We start from the raw sequence: 12,070 nt of genomic DNA, 5'->3' as shown, positions 1-12,070 counted from the left end.
CTTCGATAGAAAATTTCGCTAATGCTCTCAAAAGAAAGTTAAATGAAATCCATTCCGAAATTAGAGACAAGATAAATATTAGATCTTCTAGGGTGAAGAGTTGGTACGATAAGGGAGTTAGACAGATTCTTTTTCAAGAGGGAGAGAGAGTCTGGTTTTATAACCCTCGAAGAATTAAAGGTAGAGCTTCCAAGTTACAGAGTAATTGGGAAGGACCTTTCTCTATTGTAAAGAAATTCAACGATGTGGTGTACTGCATTCAGAAGACACCCAGACATCGGAAGAAAGTAGTGCATGCAGATAGATTAGCTCCATTTTTAGATAGAAATATTGATTGTTAATTAGAAAAAGTACAAAACTCAAATAAAGGTTGCTAGGGATTGGAGAGTTGTGTTTGTGTGAATATTTGTAAGCGCATTTTTTGAATTTATTCTGCGTAAGGAATGTTTTCTTTTCTAGTTGGAAATTTTTAAGAAGAGGCTTGCCTGAGTTTTCGTTACGAGAGAATTCTCTGAGGAAGTTCCTGCGACCATTACTCATCGAGGGCAACTGGCTCCTTTCAATTGAGAAGACCGTCTCATCTTCAGAAGATTGGTCATTTGGTTCGTCACGTTGAAGACTGTCCCTCTCGTGGTTTTTGATCCGTGGTTTTCCCACGAGACTGAGGGCAAATGCCGGAACAGAGACTTACGGTGTTCACGAGGAACGTTGGGTCCACGGAAGATTTTCCCCCCTTTGTCTGAAGATTCATGGACCATTTCGTTGTCCTTCCAGAAGACGGCGAGTATAGTGAAACCGCGAAGACAGCAGGGATATCTTCTATCAACTCGACTATTATAGAAAAAAATCTGGCCAATTTTTTTCAAAGAAAACAGTTCGAGTACGGAGAGGAGAAGGGCGAAGCTCGGTAACCTGTAGCAGCAGCTAAGGGAGAGCAGGATTCGTCCGGACAATGTAGACGCAAAAAGAGAGGGACCAGGCGTTTCGTTTGGTAACCTGTAGCAGCAGCTAAGGGAGAGCGGAGTATCGTTGGTGCCCCGATAGCAGCGTCAGAGTCCTAGGTCTTCAATCTCCGTGAGAATTGTCGGGACGACAATTTTGAAGAAGGGGGGCAGTGTTACGCCCCTGGATTTACATCTTTGTATCGAGTGATACTTTTCGCGGGATCAACTCTTTACGCCTCCGGGAGATCGTCGTCAAGGGAGTTGTTGTTAAACAACTAAGGGTCTTCTTCTGTTTTCGGGAGACATGACAGATTTGGTCTAGCGGTCGCATCGTGCGGACGTTTTCCGAGACCGGAGCTTCTTTGCATTACGAATGCACTATTTGTTATATTTTATTGGTTTCGTGTATTGGATCCTCATATTAAAGTTCATTTCCCTATTACGCGAGTGTCTTTATTTCGCGCGCGAGTGAGAGTGATTGTGTGTGAGTGACTGAGCGAGAGGCGTCCCGAGGACGCAACAATATGTATATATATATATTATGTAAAAAAAAATTTATAACAATTGAACCCCATAAATATTGAATAAGAATGAAGGAGGTGTCATTAAAATATCGCAAAAAATTTATAGATGGAAAAAATCTTGCAAATTTTAAAATCATCTTTATTTTTCGAATGATCTCAAGAATACAAAGTTTCACTGTGGATATCACGTTGCAGGACATCCTGCGTATATATACACATACATACATACATTCATATATATATATATATATATATTGTTACGTCCTCGCGACGTCTCTTGCGCTGTCTCACAAAAAGATGTCACTCACACTCTCACTCGCGTTCGAATGAATAAATTCTCGTAATGAGGAAAGGAGTTTTAATGAAACGACCCAATACAATAAAGCAAAGAAATACAATATATAATAGGCCAAAATGCCCATCGGTCTCGTAAGCGTCCGCTCGGTGCGACAGCTAGACCAAATCTAATCATGGCGCCCCAAAACGTTTGAACGCCGGTTGTCTATAAACAACCCTCCTAGGAGATGAAAAGGGATGAAGGTGCTCAGGGGATGTAAACCAGGGACGTAACACTGCCCCCCTTCTTCAAGATTGTCGTCCCGACAATCAGGAACAGGGGGCTATCCAACGCTGTCCAATAACTCTGCATTCCGATGCCGACCTCAGGACTCCGACGAATTTTCCTGTTCTATCCCTGGGCTCCTGCCACAGGTTATCGAACAATCCGCCATTCTGGATCCCGTCGCACATCCACACAAGTTATCGTCGACTCCAGGGCACCGACGAGCCTTCCTGCTCTACCCTGGGCTGCTGCCACAGGTTACCAAGCGACTTCGTCATTCTGGTCCCAATCGACTGACAGTCCAACGTCGACTCCAGGGCTCTAACGAATCACCCTGCCCTACCCCGGGCTGCTGCCACAGGTTACCGGGTGATTCGCCAACTCAAACCCAATCGACCTTTAATGTTTTGTTTTCCACGTCCTGATTTTCCTGCGACCTCGTGAAGAATTTCAGACAAGGGGGGGGGTAACTTCCGTGGACCCATCGTCCCTTATGGACTCCCCAAGTCCCTGCCTCGGCATTTGCCCGAAGTCCCGCGGGAAAACCACGGATCAAAAACCGCGAGAGAGGCAGTCTTCGTAGAATGAACTGAAGACGAAAACCTTTCTTCCTGGAAAGCTCAGTTCGAAAATCGGCTTCTCCGCCATATCCAGAAAACTCCGTTTCTCCCCAAAGCAGAATCGCAAACACTCCTTTAATCGAAACCTCTCCCTCGAGTGAAATTTCTCTTCTTCGGAGATTCTGTAAAAGAAAAAGAAGATTACGCAATAATTAATTCACCCTACTTTTATCTGTTCAAATTTTCCTCTGAATTTTCCATAGAATAGACATTCTTCGGGCTCTAATCTATTCTAACAATTTATCCCTTTCCAGAAAAAAAGCTATCCTATCCGCATGCACAACCTTTTTCCTATGCCTAGGATCTTTTGGATACAATATACCACGTCGTTAAATCTTTTAATAACCGAATAAGGACCCTCCCAATTATTCTGCAATTTCTGGGCTTTCCCTTTACTTCTCTTGGGATTATATAGCCAGACTCTCTCTCCCTCCTCGAAAAGAATTGTTCTAACTTTCCTATCATATCTGGCTTTCATTTGCGAAGACTTTACAGCCATACGTTCCCTAACACAAGAACGAATTTCCTCTAATCTTTCTTTTAAATTATCCACAAAATTCTCTGGAGGCAATTTCTCTTCATCAATCTTAGGTCTTTCTTGTAACAAGTCTACTGGCAGTCTAAGTTCTCGAGCAAAGTACAACTCGGCAGGAGTCACTCCTGTAGTCTCATGTTTCGACGATCTGTATGCCAAAAGAAACATAGGAATCCATTCATCCCAATCTTTCTGATTTTCAGAAATGTATTTCGCCAAGTAATTGATGATTGTCTGATGTTGACGTTCTACCTGACCATCTGATTGAGGATGAAGAGCAGTAGTCCTTATCTTTTTAATCCCAAGAAGTCGCATTAATTCTCCAAATAACTGAGACTCGAAATTCTTTCCCTGATCTGTGTGAATCTCAATAGGCACTCCATGCCTTGAAACAAACTGACTCACAAAAATTTCAGCCACAGTTTTGGCTCTAACATTCTTGATAGGGAAAGCTTCTACCCATTTTGTAAAACAATCCACCATTACAAGAAGATACTTATTCCCTGACTTAGTCAATGGAAGAGGACCAAGGATATCCATTTGCACCCTTTCTAATGGAGCTTCGACGTTATAAATTTGCAAAGGGGATTTTCCTTTTCCAGAAGGACCTTTCTTTGCTATACATATCTTGCAGGTTCTGTACCACTTCTCTACGTCTTGTTTACAATTTGCCCAAAAGAATCTTTTTCGAATCTTCTCAAGAGTTTTGTTAACTTCGAAATGTCCTCCGAACGGAGAATCATGAGTTTCCTGTAAAATCTCTTTGATCCGATCTTGAGGAACTATCAATTGAAGGAAACTAGTTTAAAGATTTGGGGCTTCCCATTTCTTATAGAGAACTCCATTTTTTAAAACGAGAGAATCCCAATAAGACCAATAAATCTGAGCCGAAACATTCTTGGTAGGAACTTTCAAATGCAATGGTCTTTTTCCTGTTTCTTTCCCTCGTATAATAAATGAAATGTTTGGATCTTTTTGCTGAGCACAACGCCACTCTTCCAGATTTTCTCCCACAAGCATAATGCGAGCGACCATTTTCTCTCTTTCTTCTGCGTTTTTCGTCTCGACTTCAGCGCAGTATTCGCATCCGAAAGCTTCACATGATCGCCTGGATAATCCATCGGCATTCCCGTGAGATTGTCCTTTTCGATGAATAATTTCGAACTCAAATTCTTGAAGTCTTTCGAGCCATCGAGCTAATTGTCCTTCCAGATCTTTAAAAGACATTAACCATTTTAACGATACATGATCTGTACGAATTACAAATTTTCTACCTAAAAGATAGTGACGGAAAAATCTCAAGGAATCTATTATTGCTAACAATTCTCTCCTAGTCACACAATAATTCCGCTCAGTTTTGCTAAGCGTTTTACTAAAATAAGCAATTACTTTCTCTTTTCCCATCTGTCTCTGGAATAACACTGCACCAATACCGATATTAGACGCGTCAGTATCTAAAATAAATTCATCTTCTCCTTTAGGAAAAGATAGTATCGGGGAAGACGATAACATCGATTTTAATTTCTCAAAAGCATCTTGGCATTTTTTTCCCCAAACAAATTTAACTTGATTTTCCGTTAATACATAAAGGGGTTTTGCCAAAGAAGAAAATCCTTTCACAAATTTACGGTAATACGAACAAAAACCGAGAAAGCTTCGTAACTGTTTTCTAGTATGGGGAACCGGCCAATCTCTCACGGCTATAATCTCTCACGGCTATATTTTCGGGATCCGTAGTAATGCCTTCTTCTGAAATAATATGTCCTAAATATTTCGTATTTCTTTGAAAGAAAATACATTTTTTTGGATTCATTTTTAAATTAGCTTCTCTCAATCGCGAAAATACTAAATTCAAATTCTCTAACATTTCATCAAAAGTTTTACCGAAAATTATTATATCATCTAAATATACTAAACATTTTTTTGATAAAAGGCCATGTAAGACTTTTTCCATCAATCGTTCGAAAGTCGCGGGAGCATTACATAAACTAAACGGCATTACTGTAAATTGCCACAAACCCCTGCCGATTGAGAAAGCCGTCTTTTCTTTGTCCTCGGAACGGACTTTTAGTTGCCAATAACCGCTCTTTAAATCTAATGTGGAAAACCAAGAGTTACCTGAGAGTTGATCTAAAATATCGTCAATCCTGGGAAGAGGATATGAATCTTTTACCGTCACATTATTCAATTTTCGATAATCGATGCAAAATCTTATACTGCCGTCTTTCTTTTTCACCATAACGGCCGGAGAGATCCATGGACTTCGCGATTCCTCTATAACTCCTTGTTCTTTCATGTCCTCAATAATTTTATCTACTTCCTTCCTTAAATGAATGGGAATTCGACGAGGTGCCTGCTTAATGGGGAGAGAGTCTTTTATGTTAATAACATGTTCTACAACACTACAGTTGCCAACCACAATGTTTTCAGAAAATACATCAGAGAAATCATTTAAAAAGTTTGCAAAAATTTCTTTCTCTGTTTCTTTCAAATTCAAAGAATTATTTTCAAAAAGATTTTTTAAAATAGTTGGAACTTTACAAGAGTTTTCAATTTTAGAACAATTAAAAGTTTTATTTTCTTTTGACTCTAATTCATTAAATTCTTCATCAAAAATATTTTGTAAATTAATCTTTTTAAGAAAGTCTGTTCTCAAAATACAATTATCATTTATGGCGGCGACAAACATAGGAATAGAAACACAATATCTTCCAATCTCTACTCTAACTTCTACTAGAAAATTAATTAAAACTTTTTCTCCTGTAGGATATTTCAAATTACAATCTTTAATTCGAATCTTTTCTACATCCTTATTGAACATTTTTTTATTTACAAGTGAAACATCAGAGCCCGTGTCTATTTTCAAAGAACATTTTTTACCGTTAATCTTTCCGAGATAACAAAAATCATTTTCTCTAATTCTACCAACACTAAAATCTACAAATCGATTCGATATCGGGGCTTTTTCGGAAGAAGTCGAGCTCACCCCGCACAGCTCAACTAAACCGCGTTTCCCTTCTCCTCAGGACACTCAAATCGAAAATGTCCCCGTTTTACCACACGTCCAACATTCTTTGCCCTTTGAGGAAAAATTGTTTCTTCGCCATCTCCCTCTCGAAGGATTTCTATTTTCATGATCAGATTTTCGCGCGCTGTTTTCATGGTTCTTATTATCGTTCCCGTATTTTTTATCAAAATCCTTTCGCGCGTCGTTCCTCTCCACCTTATGGAAATTCGCGCTGTTAAATTTTCCGAAATTTTCCTTCTTTCTTTCAAAATTTTCCCCTTGAATAGTTTTTATAATCTTTGCCCTCTCAACGGCCAAATTTAAAGAGGTTATCCCCTCTAATTGAAGGGTCCTCCTCAAGAAACCGTCATAGAGAGCAGAGATAAATTGCGCACACGCGATTTTATCCCTCACCGCGTAAGGACATTCGGGATATGCGAGTCGCGACAATCTTTCTAATTCGGCACCAAAAGAAGCGAGATCCTCCCCGAATTTTTGTTTCCGATTCGTGAATAAAGAATAATAGTTTTGAGTAAGATTTCCCTCTCCAAAAAGTAATTCTAATTTTGATTTTAATTCAGTAAAACCGAGGTTATCTAAATTTTCTATATTTTCTAACACAGTTCGCGCTTTTCCCCTTAAATTCGCGGCTAAAGCAACGGTCTTCGCGAATTCGTCCCAATTATTCGCGCGCGCGACCAAAAGAAATTGGGAGAGGAACTCCCGCAGCGGAACTTTCCCGTCAAATGTATCGGGTTTTACTTTAAAACCGATTCTCGCGCGAAAATCACTACTAATATCTCCGCAAGCTCTATTATCGGAGTTACAAGCGATATTATTGGGAGGACTTAGCTCGTTTTCATTCCGCGAGGCGATTCTCTGCTCTAGCCGGCGCAGCTCCTCGTCGCGTTGTCGCAGTAAAGCTTCGAATTGCGTGCGCTCCTGCTCTCGTTGTTCTCGCAGCTCTCTGATTTCCCGGAGCGCAGTTTGCAGCACATTTTCCTCCGAAAGAGTCTCCGTATTCGATGGTGTTCGCAGCGGAGCTTGTGAACGAGTTAGTCTGGGCGAATGTTGGGTGGTCATTTTCCTAATTATTTTTCGTAGCTCGTTGTTCGTTCGATCCCGGACGAGCCCCCAAAATGTTACGTCCTCGCGACGTCTCTTGCGCTGTCTCACAAAAAGATGTCACTCACACTCTCACTCGCGTCCGGAATGAATAAATTCTCGTAATGAGGAAAGGAGTTTTAATGAAACGACCCAATACAATAAAGCAAAGAAATACAATATATAATAGGCCAAAATGCCCATCGGTCTCGTAAGCGTCCACTCGGTGCGACAGCTAGACCAAATCTAATCATGGCGCCCCAAAACATTTGAACGCCGGTTGTCTATAAACAACCCTCCTAGGAGATGAAAAGGGATGAAGGTGCTCAGGGGATGTAAACCAGGGACGTAACAATATATATATATATATATATATATCCTACAAGAAAAGACATCACAGATGTAAAAAAAAGCGCTAAGTTATATCTTTCGCCCGCAAAAATAGTTCTTTATAATAATAAAAAATATTATCTTCTCAAAAATTATGTTTTTAGGAAAAATAATTCTTTGCAAAAACTAATCACCATCAAAAATATTTTCTCAAAAATTATATTTTATTTTTGTTAATAATACTAGAAAAAAATTAAAATATTAGCATCAAAAAGTAGTAAAATAAAAAAATTGCGCTAAATAATTATATTAATAATACGAGAAAGAAGGTTAAAATATTAGCATCAAAAAGTAGTCAAATCAAAAAGTTGCACTAAGTAAGTGACAACATAATATATAATATTTAGATAAATTTTCTATAATGATACAAATGTATAATTATTGCTTTATTTTAAAACGTTTATAATATATACAATAACAAAATAAATTCAGTAAAATATATATATATATATTTATTTATCTTTACATTTAAATAATATGAATAATTATGTAATTAATTTAAACTGGAATGTATATACATTGTAAAGTTATTATATATTTTTATAAAATATTTAGATAAATAGATATATATATATAATCCCACTAAAAGACATCACAAATGTAAAAAAAAGTGCTAAGTTATATCTTTTGCAAGCAACAATAATTCTTTACAAAAAGTCGTAATCAAATATATTATCTTCTCAAAAATTATGTTTATAGCCAAAATAATCCTTTGCAAAAATTAATCATTATCAAAAATATTTTCTCAAAAATTATATTTATAAATTATATTTTATTTTTGTTAATAATACTAGAAAAAAATTAAAATATTAGCATCAAAAAGTAGTAAAATCAAAAAATTGCGCTAAATAATTATATTGATAATACGAGAAAAAAAGTTATTTTTGATGGTAATTAGTTTTTGCAAAGAATTATTTTTCCTAAAAACATAATTTTTGAGAAGATAATATTTTTTATTATTATAAAGAACTATTTTTGCTGGCGAAAGATATAACTTAGCGCTTTTCTTTACATCTGTGATGTCTTTTTTTGTAAGATTTCACATATTTTTGCAAAGTTCATTAAAAGATATGTTAAAAAATATGTATATGTAAACATATATCTATGCTTACGTACGCACATGCTTGTGTACTTACATATGTATGTGCATGCGTGTAGCTTTTATAGTGATTCTCAATATATTTTATACTACAGTTACTTTAGATAAAAATTGAACGATACCTCAGAAAAAATGTTAGCAAACTGAAGTTTGGTAAAGACTTTCGTTTTTGCATGAAATTAAAGAAAAAAATTTATCATTGTACAGTGGCCGCTAAAAAATAAAATTAAACAATTAGTACCCAAATTCTGTTATTTGCATGAAGTATTCTATAACTGTTTTTGTATAAGCTAAACTTTTTACTTCAAAAATTTACAAGTTGTTTGTTGCGGTGTATTGACAGAACGTGGTGGAACGTGCCAACAGACATTATGTAAATTAAAGTATTGCATGCGCGCACAAAAATGTCATAACTTTTGAATAAATTATCGAACAGGATTGAAAAATAACCGTTAAAAATCTGGGGATTTCAACTTTTTAATGTAATTTGTTTTGTTATTTTATGATAAATTTTCTAAAAATTCTAAGACTACCTGTTACTAATTTAATGAGAGAAGACAAACATTACATGTAACATTTTGCTTAAACTATCGTAATTTTTTAAAGTATTAGCGTAGAATAACAAAAGATTGCATTAAAAAGTTGAAATCTCTGGCCTCTCAACTCAGACTCTCAACTCTCGACACTTCACACATTTTTGTACAATAATTCATTCAAAAGTTATGACATTTTTGTGCGCGGGTGTAACGCTTCAATCCACATAACGTCTGCCAGCACGCTCCGTGAATACACCGTGCAGCGTAAGTCTTGCAAAGTTATTTTTATAAAAAGTATTACTTGTATAAAAGACTTATAAATAACATTTTTTATGCAAAATTATCCATTCTTTAATTTTGTACTTTTGTATTTTTTTGTTTTTTCTGTAAAATCGATATTCAACTAAACATTTGCAAAGAACAAAATTTGAATCCTAATTGTTTAAATTAAGAGTTTAAACAAGGCTCTGTAGTATCAATATATATTTAACATATAAGACAGGCAATAAGAGCCAAATCGCGGATGACAGTGCGTTATCCTAAACAAAACTAAATTTTTTCGTTAGAATTAAATACCTGTGCACAAGGCACCAAATTTTACTTGGACACGGTCAAGATATAAAATTGGAATAATCTCTACAAGAGATTTAATTCCATGCATCCCCTGTTCCTTCCTAAGGAAATAAATGCGAGAGAAAAATATAGATCCAAAAGTCGCTGAATCGGGAATCGAATCCGAGACCTTTCGCTTGCCGAGCGACTGCTCTTCCATCTGAGCTATTCAGATTCTTTCGATTCTATACTTTTCTCTGTGTTATATATATTAATGTTGGTAAACAAACGCCTTTAAGCCAGCGTGTATAAATTAAAAGTTTAAACAAGGCTCTGTAGTATCAATATACATTTAACATATAAGACAGGCAATAAGAGCCAAATCGCGGATGACAGTGCGTTATCCTAAACGAAACTAAATTTTTTCGTTAGAAATAAATACCTGTGCACAAGGCACCAAATTTTACTTGGACACGGCCAAGATATAAAATTGGAATAATCTCTACAAGAGATTTAATTCCATATGGAATGGTGGGGAAGAGAAAAAGAGATAGAGATAGATAGATAGAAAGATAGAGAGAGGGGGGGGGAGAGAGAGAGAAAGAGAGAAAGAGAGAGAGAGAGAAAGGTCAAAAGAAAACAAGAGTGGACGAAAAGGAGGCGAAAAAGAACGTGAGAGAACAAAAAAAAACGAGAGAGAGCGAGAGAAGCCGAGAGAGAGCGAGAGAAGTCGAAAGAGAACGAGAGAGAGCGAGAAAAAGCGAGAAAAAACGAGAGAAAGCGAGAGAAAAAAAGAGAGAAGCCGAGAGAGAACGAGAGAAGCCGAGAGAGAGAGAGAGAGAGAGAGGTAGAAGAAACGAGAGAAAACAAGAGAGAGCGAAAAAACCCGAGAGAGAGCAAGAAATGACGAGAGAAAGCGAGAGAACGCGAGAGAGAGCGGGAGAGAGCAAGAGAAAATGAGAAAGAGCGAAAGAGGGCAAGAGAGAGCGAGAGAGAGCGATAAAGAGCGGGAGAGAGCGAGAGAGAGCGGAAGAGAGCAAGAAAGAACGAGAGAGGGCAAGAGAGAGAGCAATAAAGAGCGTGAGAGAACGAGAGAAGGCGAGAAACAGCGAGAGAAAGCGAGAGAGAGCGAAAAAACTGAGAGAGAGCGAGAGAACGCGAGAGAGTGAGCGGGAGAAAGCATGAGAGAGCGAGAGAGCGAGAGAGGGCGAGAAAGAGCGAGAGAGAACGATAGAGAACGGGAGAGAGCGAGAGAGAGCGGAAGAGAGCAAGAGAGAGCGAAAGAGAACGAGAGAGAGCGAGAGAGAACGAGAGAGAACGAGAAAAGGCAAAAAACAGCGAGAGAAGACGAGAGAGAGCGAGAGAACGCGAGAGAGTGTGCGGGAGAAAGCAAGAGAGAGCGAGAGAGCGAGAGAGGGCGAGAGAGAGCGAGAGAGAACGATAGAGAACGGGAGAGAGCGAGAGAGAGAGCGGAAGAGAGCAAGAGAGAGCGAAAGAGAACGAGAGAGAGCGGGAGAGAGCAAGAGAGAGCGAGAGAAGACGAGAGAAAGCGAGAGAACGCGAGAAAGAGCGGGAGAGAGCGAGAGAACGCAAGAGAAAGCGAGAGAGAGCGAGAGAACGCGAGAGAGCGGGAGAGAGCGAGAGAGAGCGAGAGAAAGCGAGAGAGAGCGATAGATAGCGGGAGATTGATTGATTGATTGGTATTTATTTAGCTGCAGTAGCTACATTTACATATGTGAACAATATTCCTTAGTCTATTAGTCTATTAGTCTCTATGAATGAACACTATTTCTTAACCTATACATCTATATAACTTATAATTCTATTCATATTTCCTTTATTGCACTAACTCATATTTCCTTTATTGCACTAACTCTCCCTCCCTAATGTATGGCACTAATGCTCTCCTGAAGTTTTGCAGTCTTAGTTCCTTTTTTATTTCATTTGGCAAGTTATTATACATTTTAAACCCATCATATAACAACATTTTTTGTTCCTCTCTTGTCTTACATCTGCTTATAAGTAATGTTCCTCTTTGCCTAGTTTGTATTTCTTCCTCGATTCCCACTAATTCTATTTTGTTATTTAAGTACCTCGGACATTCTCCAATCACCATTTTATGTATAAGAATACAAACATTGTATACAATTCTTTTTTTAACCGACATAAATTGCAGTGCCCCCAACATGTCTTTAAC

Source organism: Nylanderia fulva, unplaced genomic scaffold, assembly GCF_048542155.1.
Source record: "Nylanderia fulva isolate GAGA-0341 unplaced genomic scaffold, ASM4854215v1 Scaffold138, whole genome shotgun sequence".
In the NCBI taxonomy this organism is placed as follows: Eukaryota; Metazoa; Arthropoda; class Insecta; order Hymenoptera; family Formicidae; genus Nylanderia; species Nylanderia fulva.
This window is presented reverse-complemented; position numbering follows the sequence as displayed.